Below are 12,386 nucleotides of genomic sequence, written 5' to 3' on the forward strand. Positions count from 1 at the left end.
AATTTGCTCCCTCCTTCCACTGCCCTCCCTTCCATCATCCCCCCCACCCTGCTTAGCTTCTTCTCCCCCACTTTCCTGTATTGTAAGATAGGTTTTCATACCAAAATGAGTGTGCATTTTATTCCTTCCTTTAATCGAATGTGATGAGAGTAAGCTTCATGTTTTTTTTTCTCACCTCCCCTCTTTTTCCCTCCACTGAAAAGTCTTTTACTTGCCTCTTTTCTGAGAGATAATTTGCCCCATTCCATTTCTCCCTTTCTCCTCCCAATATATTTCTCTCTCACTGCTTAATTGCATTTTTTAAGATATGATCCCATCTTATTCAATTCACCCTGTGCTCTCTGTTTCTGTGTGTGTGTGTGTGTGTGTGTGTGTGTGTAATCCCACCAACTACCCAGATACTGAAAAAAGTTTCAAGAGTTACAAATAACTGTATTTCTATGTAGGAATGTAAATAGTTCCACTTTAGTAAGTCCCCTATGATTTCTCTTTGCTATTTACCTTTTCATACTTCTCTTGATTCTTGTGTTTGAAGGTCAAATTATTTTTTCAGCTCTGGTCTTTTCATCAAGAATGCTTGAAAGTCCTCTATTTCATTAAAAAAACCATTTTTTTCCCCCTGAAGTATTAAACTCAGTTTTGCTGGGTAGGTGATTCTTGGTTTTAGTCCTAGTTCCTTTGACCTGTGGAATATCATATTCCACACCCTTCGATCCCTTAATGTAGAAGCTGCTAGATCTTGTGTTATCCTGATTGTATTTCCACAATACTTGAATTGTTTCTTTCTAGCTGCTTGTAATATTTTCTCCTTGACCTGGGAACTCTGGAATTTGGCCACAATGTTCCTAGGAGTTTCTCTTTTTGGATCTCTTTCAGGAGGTGATCGATGGATTCCTTCAATATTTATTTGGCCCCCTGGTTCTAGAATATCAAGGCAGTTTTCCTTGATAATTTCATGAAAGATGATGTCTAGGCTCTTTTTTTGATCATGGCTTTCAGGTAGTCCCAAAATTTTTAAATTGTCTCTCCTGGATCTATTTTCCAGTTCAGTTGTTTTTTCCAATGAGATATTTCACATTATCTTCCATTTTTTCATTCTTTTGGTTTTGTTTTGTGATTTCTTGGTTTCTCATAAAGTCATTAGCCTCCATCTTTTCCATTCTAATTTTGAAAGAACTATTTTCTTCAGTGAGCTTTTGAACCTCCTTTTCCATCTGGCTAATTCTGCTTTTTAAAGCATTCATTTCCTCATTGGCTTTTTGAACCTCTTTTGCCAATTGAGTTAGGCTATTTTTCAAGGTGTTATTTTCTTCAGCGTTTTTCTGGGTCTCCTTTAGCAAGGTGTTGACCTGCTTTTTATGCTTTTCTTGCATCTCTCTCATTTCTTTTCCCAGTTTTTCCTCTACCTCTCTTCGATTTTCAAAATCCTTTTTCAGCTCTTCCATGGTCTGAGACCATTGAATATTTATTTTGGACGTTTGTGATACAGAAGCCTTGACTTTTACATCTTTCCCTGATGGTAAGCATTTTTCTTCCTCATTCAGAGGAGATATCTGTTCACCAAGAAAGTAACCTTCTATGGTCTTATTTTTTTTTCCTTTTTTTGGCCATTTTCCCAACCAGTTATCTGGATTTTATGTCCTTTGTCAAGAGTAGGGTACACTCTGGGGACCTGTAAGATATCGGTTCCTCCAAGGTGGCACAATCAAGTGTGTACTGGTCTAGGTGCAGGGAAGGATTTTGTGCCCAAAGTCTTAGCAGAGTTTCCTCTCCACAGCCACGTGGCCTCCAATTCTGCCAACTCAGCACTGGGGGGATGGGATTCAGTCAAGCTATGGGGGCAGGGCCACCATTCAGTGCGAGACAAAGACCAACTCCCTCAGTTCCCCCAGGGGTTTTTACGATCCAGTAATGGTCTCAGGCTGCTGTAGGGGCTGCCTTGAGATCTGCTGCCACATGCCCAATGTGGCCTCTGTGGGCTGCTGCCTGAGACCAGAGCTATGGGAAGGCCCTTCTCTCTTCGTGGCCAGCTGAAAATACCCTGTCACTGACCTTTGGCACCTGTAGGTTGAGGCATCTGAGGACCCGCTGCTGCTACTGGAGATTCTGCCCCCGAGGTGTCCTCCTCCCAGAGTCTTGTCACACAGCATGGCCAAGTCTGGGCTGGGCTCTGCTCTGAGTCAGGTGCAACCAACCTTTCCTATGGGCCTTTCAGGTCACCCTGGGCTGGAAATCTCCTCCACTCTGTTGTTCTCCACTTCTGCTGCTCCAAAATTTGTTGAGAGTCTCTCTCTACAGGTATTATATGGCCTGTGTGGGGAGAGCCTGAATTTTTTTGCCTTTCTGCTCCACCATCTTGGCTCTACCCCTCCTGTGGTCTCTTTTTTAAAATTTGGTTTATTTGTTTTCAGTTTTCTACAATCATTTCAATAAGTCTTAGAATTTCTCCTCCCTTTCCCCTCCCTCCCTGAGATGGCATGAAATCTTCTATGGATTCTACACATATCAGTGTCATTTCTATTAACAAAAATATATCCTTTTATGATGCTGAACCATGTGACAGTACCAACAACTTTGACAGTGAGAACTTTCCTTTCCAGATCTTTAGTAACTGTGGTTGCATAAGAGGAAGGGCTGTAGCACCTGCGGAAACAGGTAAAATCTCCGCCAAAGTTGCTGACTTTGATAATGGCTTCAGGGTCTGGAATGGAAGGAGTGACAGTTGTCTGGGGCTGGGTGCTGACAGTCTACTTCACATAGATAGAATCATCTGCAGGGGTAACAGTCCCCATGATGAGTTTCAAGAAGGAGATAGAAGATACAATCTAATGAAACAGAAGGATATGGTATTACCATGGAGCAATGAAAGGGGAGCTGAATAAAAAGGGGTAGAAATCATGTCCAAGTTCCAGAAGTACAAAAAGGGCATCAAAACAATAGCCAATACCTCAAATCCAAAGAAAAAATAGACAAATATGGTCTAAGCAACTGGATATCCTAAAAGATTTTAGCACATAAAATTACAGGACTAGAAATTAAAGACTTGGATTTCAGAGGCCCTCTAGGTCAAACCCCTCATTTTACAAATGAGGAAACTGAAACCTTAGGGGAAAAAAAAATCTTGGTCAAAAAAAATCACTTGGCCAAGTAGCAGCAGAATAGAAAAGAAAAATATATTTTTTGGGATGTCTCTTCTCTCTGAGACCACAGTGACACCTTTTTCAGACTAAGATTGAGGCTCCAGCTATTGATTCCGGCATGAGTTTCAACTCCCTGCCTTCGTTAGTTTTACTCATATTGGGAGCAGTAAGTTCATAAAGAAGAAAATATGTGACTGGTTGTTTCTTAGTACATAAACTACTACACCAGATAATCCTGTTGGCTTTTAGAATGTTTTATTAGATTAAAAATTCCATCAGGGCAGAAGCTGTCTTACTTTATATTTTATAGTAAGTAACTACTGTATTGAAGGAAGAAGGATATGGCTAAAGAAGAAAATAATATGGTGGGGGAATATGATAGCTTTCTTCAAATATCTGTAAGATTTCCACTCAAAATAAGCCTTAGGTTTTTCATGTTTACCCCTAAAGCAGGGATTTCTGCTCTTCCTTTTTGTGTCATGGATCTCTTAGAGAATCTGGTGAAGTCTGTAGAACCCTTCTTAAGATAATGTTAAAATGCATAAAATACAATATATAGGACAATAAAGGAAATCAATTATGTTGATACACAATTCTCATTGTTTATAAAGACTTATAAACACCAGGTTAAGAACCCCTGCTCTAGACAGAAGAACTAGGAACAATGAGTAGAAATTAGAAAGATTCAAATTTAGGTCTTGTTGAAGAAAATAGCTTCTTAACAATTAGTAATATCAAACAGTTGAATAAACTCTTTTAGGAGGTAGAGAATTCTCCCTGGTTGGAATTTTTCAAGGAGACTGGATGCTTGCTTGACAAGGGTATCTTACAGCAGATTCTTGTGTTATGTACAGTTTGAAGTAGATTACTTCTGAGTTCCTTCTCATAATACTGTGATCCAGTAGAATCCATAATTATCCCTGTACTTCATTCAGTCACAGAATAACCATGTCCCAAAATGTTAGAGCTGGAAAAGAACTTAGATGCCATCTTGTCCAACTCATGCTTGAACAGGAATCTCTTTTACAATGTAATTTACAAGCACCCATTCAGTTCCTACAGTATACAAGTTAATACACTCAGTTCTGGTGGCATGAAGATCTGTGATAGTTCTTCAATGTTATTTTCCTCCTCAAATTATTTTGTATATGTGCAGACATGCAGTGATTGGCCAACATGGCTAGAATGTTCTTCTCTGTTTCTTAATCCCTATTTCTCCTAATACTTGACTTAAATGTTATGTTTTAAGTGAAACCTTATTAGATTACTCCAGCTGCTGATGCCCTTCCCTTGAAATTACTTTGTATTTATCATATGTATATTTAGTGCATACTTGTTGATGTACTTGCAGTCTCCTTTAGTAGAATGTAAATACCTTGAGGCCAAGGGCTGTGTATATACACATACATAGATACACGTACACACACACATATGCACATACGTGTGTTTATGTATCTCTGTATGTATATATTTGTATGTATGTGTAGATATGTGTGTATGTGTATCTCAGCACAATATCTGGCATACAGTAGGTACTTAATGAATGCTTGATAATTGATTATCCATTTACATGTTGTCCCATAATTTTACAAAGATTGTTGTCAAAGGAGATTTTTCAGAAGACAGAGTTGCATTTGAGATTTCATGGGGCTTTTGCAAAAAAAACAAACAAACAAACAAAAAAAACAAGCAACATTTCTCTATATCATTTTCATTTTTGTGACCCTTCTAAAGTAGGAGTCATTGTTAGAACAAATGCTGTGATTTCCTCTTAGGGGTCCTTTCCTCATCCTAAAACTGCACCCACATAAAAGTCTCACTCATGTTGTTCTACTGACCCCTTCAAATCCTGACATTACTGTTTTTATTTGATAAAAATGAGTTACAGTATCAGTGAAACCTTTGTTTGTAACAGCTTCACAATCTGCTGTTTCCCTCCCAAGAATCTTCCTTGGTTGTCTTTGAGTTGTTGCAGCAACCAGTATTCTAAGGATTTCTTCTCCAGTTTAAAGAAATCCCATGATTACAATCATTCTTTCCAGCCTTGTGGTCCATAAAACATAATGTGATTACCATGAAATCCTTAAATCATGTCCCAAAACTAAACAATAAAAGTCCCATTAACACAGAAGCTATTTCATCCAGCAGTTCACAGACCATTTTTCTTTGGCCATCTCCAGCTATCTGTCATAGTACCGAAGTTGTCAAAACTAGTCTGGAAAAAGAAGTTAATCATCTGGCTTCCCCGCAGAAGATTTCCATGTCCCTTTCAGTTGTGATATGTACAAACCAAGTTCTCTACTTCAGACAACTCTAGTCTCTTTTTAAGTCTGTTCCCCAACATAGTTCACAAAATGAACAAAAAGCAGTTCCTTTGCTTAGGTATAGTCAAGCATCCCAATAGCATGCAACTTTCTAATGACCACTTCCTTCCCTCCGGTATATCCTAGTCCTATTTCCTTTAGCCAGTTGCCTTGTTCCTCATGGAACTTTCTTAGGAATAGGGTGTAGAGTCTTGCCTGGAAGTAGAGTCCTCACTTTTCTTGCCTCTAATATGTGAGATACACATACTCACTTATCTACACATACACACATATACGTACATACAGATATGCATACACACACATACACATATGTATGTGTGTGTATGCATATCTGTATGTATATATACACAAACACACACATATCAGTCAGGAAAAATCCCTTTACAATCATGGTGGAGTGCTCCTTCAAACTTAGAGGAAACTTGAACTTCTTGCCAAGACTTAGCCTATTAAATTAATCCATTCCGTTGTTTTGTAATCCTCCTCACAACACCCATCACCTCAGAATATTGTTTCAGGACTAGAAAACCAGATTCTAGGATGTCTTGAAAGTAGCCTGTAGAATTCTCCAATTGGCACTTGAAAATAAAATATCCATAAATATTATTTGAGATACTTTCCTGTCCCTCTACATTTGGTTCTCACCACCAGTACCTAGAATAACCATTCCCTCAACTTATTCCATTGCATTCTGTATGTGAGTGTCAAAGTTATCCACATTGCCTGGTGCCTGATTCCCCAATCTGATGGCCTATCATGGATGTATTGAGAAACCAACAAGAGAGATTATGAAATTGAAGGAAGACCACTTTTAAGTGAAACTACCTTTTCCTACCAGTCCATCCCATATGCCACTTATAATCCATTTAATTTGCAAATAATGAAATATATCCAATTAGAATCATATCAAAACCCAATAGCCATCCCATAATAATTTCCAGCCTACTACATCTACATGAAGTGAAACTCTAAGGCATGTAAATAATTCCAACTACTAAATCCAAAATGTAAAATACAGAAGCAATATACTTGGTAGTTGGTCATTCAGCCTCAAACTTAAAAACTAATGGTTTTTGAAAAAACTAATTTTATTTTTGGATAATTTTAATAAGTAGAAAGTTTCTAGTTACTCTAATAAATGAAATTCCTCTTTGTGTCTATATGCAAAATTATATAATCATTTTCATGATGACTACTTCAGTATTTGATAGAGGGTGTCATCTATCCATTGATGCAGATGACAATCTCTCTATGCCCCATTAGTCAGTCTGGGTATTGCTATAGTCAAATTGCATAATTTAGTTCAATAGGCTTTTAAAAATACTTTATTTTCCCCCAATTACATGTCAAATAAATTTAAACTTTCATTTAAAAAAAGTTTGAGCTCCAAATTCTCTACCCTCCTCCATCCCCATTCCTCTTCCTTATACGGTAAGTAATCTGATCCAGGTTATACATAGGCAATCATATAAAACATATTTCCATATTAGTCATTTTTTGGGAGAAAATTCAACCTGAAAGAAAGTAAAAGGAAGAAGGAAAGAAAAAGAAAAACACTGTGTTTTGGTCTACATTCAGACTCCATCAATTCTTTCTCAGATAGCATATTTCATCATGAGTATTGTCTTGGGCTATTGTGTTGCTGAGAAGAGCTAAGTCATTCACAGTTGTTTATAGTATAATATTGCTATTACTATGTACAATATTCTCCTTGTTCTTACTTCTCTCTGCATCCTAAGTCTTCCCAGGTTTTTTCTGAAATCATCCTGTTCTTCATTTCTTATAGCACAATAGTATTCCATTACAATCATATACCACAACTTGTTCAGCCATTCCCCAATTTATAGGCATCCTGTAAATTTCCTATCCTTTGCCACCACAAAAAGGGTTATCGTTAATATCCTTGTAAAAATTGGTACTCCCCCTTTACTAAAATCTCTTAGCGATACAGACCTAGTAGTGATATTGCTAGATTAAAGAATATATAAACTTTTATAGCCCTTTGGGCATGCCTCCAAATTGCTTCCTAGAATGGTTGGATCAGTTCACAATGTCACTGACAGTGCATTGGTACTCCAACAATCCCACACCCCCTCCAACATTTAGCATTTTTTCTTTTTGTTGTTATTATATTAGTTAATCTAATAGGTGTGAGGTGGTACCTCAGAGTCATTTTAATTTGCATTTCTCCAATGAATAGTGATTTTCAGAGGTTTTTCTTTCATATGACTATACATAGCCATATGATTCTTTGTTAAAAAACTACCTGTTCATATCCGTTGGCCATTTATTAATTGGGGAGTGACTTATTCTAATAAATTTGACTCAGCTCTCTGTATATTCAAGAGTCACTTGCTGTAAAATCTACTTCACATCTCCAGCTTTCTGCTTTCCTTCCAATCTTGGTTGCTTTGATTGTGTTTGTGCAAAACCTTTCTTAATTTAATATGATTAAAATTATCCAGTTTATATTTTATAATGCTTTATATGTTTTGTTTGGTCCTAAATTCTTTCCTTATCTATAGATTTAACAGGTAAACTATTCCATGTTCCCCTAATTTGCTTATGGTATCACCCTTTATATCTAAATCATGTACCCATTTTGATATTATCTGGGCATGATATGAGTGTGAGATGTTGGTTTACACCTCATTTTGGCTATGCTGTTTTCCAGCTTTCCCAGGAGTTCTTTGTCAAATAGTGAGTTCTTGACCCAAAATTTGGATCTTTGGATTTATCAAAAACTAAATCACTATGACCATTTATTACTTTGTGTTGTATACCTAATCTATTTCACTGATTCACCACTGTACTTCTTAGTCAATAACAGATTGTGTTGGTTATTACCCTTTATAATACAATTTGAGTTTTGGTAAGACTAGGCCACCTTCCATCACATTTTTCCCCAATGATTTTCTTGATATTCTTGACTTTGTTCTTCCAGATGATTTTTGTTATTTTTTTCTAGCTCTATAAAATAATTTTTTGGTAGTTTGATTGTTATGGCACTGAATACATAGAATAATTTAGGCAGAATTGTCATTTTTATTATATTAGCTCAGCCTTCCCATGACTTTTGCTTAGATCTGACTTTATTTGTGTAAAAGTTGTTTTTTACTCATTCAGCCAGTCAAGAGGCCTAAAAGAAAGAAGGCCAAGGGGAAGAAGGTGGCTCTGACCCTTGCTGTAGTAAAGAAGCAGGAGGCCAAGAAAATGATCAATCCTTTGTTTGAGAAGTGACCCAAGAACTTTGGCATTGGTCAGGATATCCAGAACAAAAGTGACCTTACTTGATTTGTCAAATAACCTTGGTACACAGACTGCAGCATCAAAGGTCTGTCCTTTATAAGAGTTTGACAGTCCCACCAGCAATTAACCAATTCACCCAGGCTTTGGATCCTCAGACAGCTACTCAGCTACTTAAAATGACTCACAAGTATAGACTGGAGCCAAAGCAAGATAAGAAGCAAAGGCTGCTGGCTCCAGCTGAACAAAAGGCTACAGGCAAAGGAGACCTCCCCACTAAGAGACCACCAGTCCTCAGAGCAAGTATTAACACTGCCACTACCCTGGTGGAAAACAATTAAACACAGTTGGTAGTGATTGCACATGGACCTCATTGAGCTAGTGGTCTTCCTACCTGCCTTGTGCCAGAAAATGGGAGTTCCTTACTGTATTATTAAAGATAAAGCCAGACTAGGTCTCTTAGTTCACAGAAAGACCTTCACAAGCATTGCCTTCATATAGGTTAACCCTGAAGATAAGGGAGCTCTGGCTAAGTTGGTAGAAGCCATCAAAACCAATTACAATGACAGATATGAGATCTATCATCACTGTGGTGGCATTGTTCTGGGAGCAAAATCAGTGACTCATATTGCCAAGCTGGAAAAGGCAAAAGCTAAGGAACTTGCAACCAAATTGGGTTAAATGTATATTTGATTTTTTCCTACATAAAAATAAAAATTTAAACAAAAAGAAAAATGTTTTTTAATTGTGTTCATATAGTTCCTGAGTTTGTCTTAGGTAGATTCTGAAGTATTTTACATCGTCTACCATTATTTTTAAACAGAATTTCTCTTTCTATCTCTCACTGCTGGGTTTTTATTGGCAATACATAGAAATGATGCTGATTTATGTGAGTTTATTTTATATCCTACAACTTTGCTAAAGTTGCTAATTATTTTGACTAACTTTTTAGTTAGTTCTCTAGAATTCTCTAAATACATAATTGTATCATCTGCAAATAATGATAGTTTTTTCCTCACTGCCTATTCTAATTTCTTCAGTTTCTTTTTCTTCTCATTGCTTAGTTAAAATTTCTAATGCAATTTTGAAACATCTTTGCTTCTCTCCAAATCTTATTGGGAAAGTTTCTAGCTTATCCCCATTACAAATAATCCTTGCTGATTGTTTTAGAGAAATACTACTTAACACTTTAAGAAAAATTTCGTTTATTCTTGTGCTTTCTAGTGTTTTTCATAGGAATGTGTTGTAGTTTGTCAAAAACTTTTTCTACATCTATTGAGATAATTACATGATTTCTATTGGTTTTGTTATTGATATGCTCAGTTATGCTGATAGCTTTGCCTGGTCATAGTAGATGATCCTTGTGATATATTGCTTTAATTCTTTGCTAGTATTTTATTCAAAATTTTGCATCAATATTCATTAGGGAAATTGGTCTGTAGTCTTCCTTCTCTGTTTTTGCTCTTCCTGGTTTAAGTATCAGCACCATATTTTTACCTTAAAAGGACTTTGGTAGGACTCTTTCTTCACATATTTTTCCAAATAGTTTATATGGTATTGGGATTAATTGTTTAAACATTTATGGTCCTGTGGATTTTTTTAGGGAGTCCATAGATTGTTTCTTCATTTTTTTCTAAGATGTAGCTATTTAACTATTCTCTTTCCTCTTTTGTTAATCTAAGCAATTTATATTTTATAACCAAAAGGCCTTTATTAAGCACTTATGTTCCAGATGACACTATGCTAAGTGCTGAGAATCAAATGTAAAAGTGCAATTATTTCTTGCCTTCAAAGTGTTTTGATTCTATGCAGTGATATTTTTTGCCAGTTCTCTGGTGATGAGTAACTTAGACTTAGTTAGGATGGTCCTTGGAGGATAGACACTTAGTCTTTCACTAAGATCAAATCCATGGTTATAACAGTTTGTTTTGTTGTATCATGATACAATATATTAGCATTATATAATGTCATGTTATATTATGCTAATTTTTTAGAATTCCAATGTGTTCCATTGGCAGAGTTTTTGGTAACCAAAGGTAAAATAATGGATAAAAATATAGAAGCTCACCAAGAATTCTATTTTGTCTTAAAAAAGGGAAAATTTCTTGTCAAATATACCCAAAAGAAATTATACACTATGTTAGGGAGGGTTGTCTATCCAGGGTTCATAGATTATCATTTTGCTTACAAAAGATCACTCTGGAAACATAGTGACCTCCAAAAGAGATTCATACATATTTACATAGGTTATACTTAGCATTTGCAAATTCAAGTGTTTAAATTTATTCTGGCCCTCTGGTGGGAAAGTCTCTCCTTAGGCTATGGACATCAGTGAAGACTCTTAAGAAGAAGTATATTCATTTGGGACAATATAAATTTGAGAGGGGAAGGGATAGTATCAGGACAGGGTACAATACAAATGTAAGTCAGTCATTCTGGGAGAGTAGACTTCATATCTCTGCAGCTGTTTAGGGGGAAGGCAGGTCCTTATGAGGAGCTCTGATGGGGTGCTATTATGAAAAACTGCAAGGCAAAACATGGGATTTGCTTCCAGGAACAGGATTCACTTTCTTTATTCCCACCCCTACCCCTGTTCTGATTTTGGCACCTTGTGCAAAGTTCTATTCATTCCATCTTCTTGACATCTTTGTCAATGACCTTGAATTCCACTTTTGGATTTGAAAATGGGTCATTGTTCAACTTTGAAAGAATCAGGTTTGGTTTTTTTTGGCAGAAGTCATGTTTGTATACAAATAACATGCAATTAACAGAGTTCACTTTTCATACATTTGTTCTTCCAAGTTCAGAGGACACATAAGGAAAATGTGCATCAGTGGTAATAAAACACCTGGTGCCAGACCAACGTCTGCTTCTCACAGTCGTATAGAATAGAATGAGTCTGACTGTATTTCTTTTGTCTTTCTTTTTGTTTATGAATTGTTACTTTCAGGTTGATTGCAATCCCAATATCCTGTGGACTGGCAGTAAAGAGTCATTTAATTAGAGTTGGTATTGTCAATTTTCATTCTCATAGAAAAATAGGTTTTTAGTTTTTTGAATTTGAGTTTCCCCCAAAATCCTTCATGTACTATTTCAAAGAAAATTAAATGAAAGCCTCATTTTTTCTCATTTGTCCATGTGTATGTGATACCTTATAGGAAAATGTTAATGTTCTGATGAATTGAAGGCAAGGAACATGAGGAAAAAAACTATTTAGTCTGCTTGAGAAGATTTTGATGAATTCTGTTTATCAAAATATATACTTTATCTTTTAGGCTTTTCAGTTTAATTCTAAACAAAAAAAGATGGTTTCTTATTTCAAGCTAAGGTATGTCTTAAAATGAAAGAGAAAATCAAATGATTTTTGAAAACAAAAGTATTTTGATATTATTAAATATATATAAGTAGCACATGTACCTACTACCTCACTATAACAGGACTAAGAATAGGGTGAATTTAAGTTGCTTCTCTCCTTTTCTTTCCTCTCTTCCTAAATACAGGAAGATTTTAGTTACTGGGATTCCAATATGATTATAAGGTAGAGCATGACAAAAACTGAGCCCCACACAGGTAATAAGGATTTAAGGCCAGATGTGAATTCAAGTCTTGACTCCAGGCCTGGTACTCTATCCATAATACCACCTAGTTGCCCTTATATTAATTGTAGATCCTTAGA

At 36.2% G+C, this 12,386-nt stretch overlaps 1 pseudogene; it reads left to right on the top strand.

Moving 5' to 3' along the window:
* The window catches only part of LOC140507736 (large ribosomal subunit protein eL8 pseudogene), a 44,702-nt pseudogene extending 35,311 nt beyond the window's left edge, over positions 1 to 9,391 (top strand).
* The last annotated feature ends 2,995 nt before the right edge of the window (positions 9,392 to 12,386 follow it).

The sequence above is a fragment of the Notamacropus eugenii genome, chromosome 5, assembly GCF_028372415.1.
Source record: "Notamacropus eugenii isolate mMacEug1 chromosome 5, mMacEug1.pri_v2, whole genome shotgun sequence".
Lineage (NCBI taxonomy): Eukaryota > Metazoa > Chordata > Mammalia > Diprotodontia > Macropodidae > Notamacropus > Notamacropus eugenii.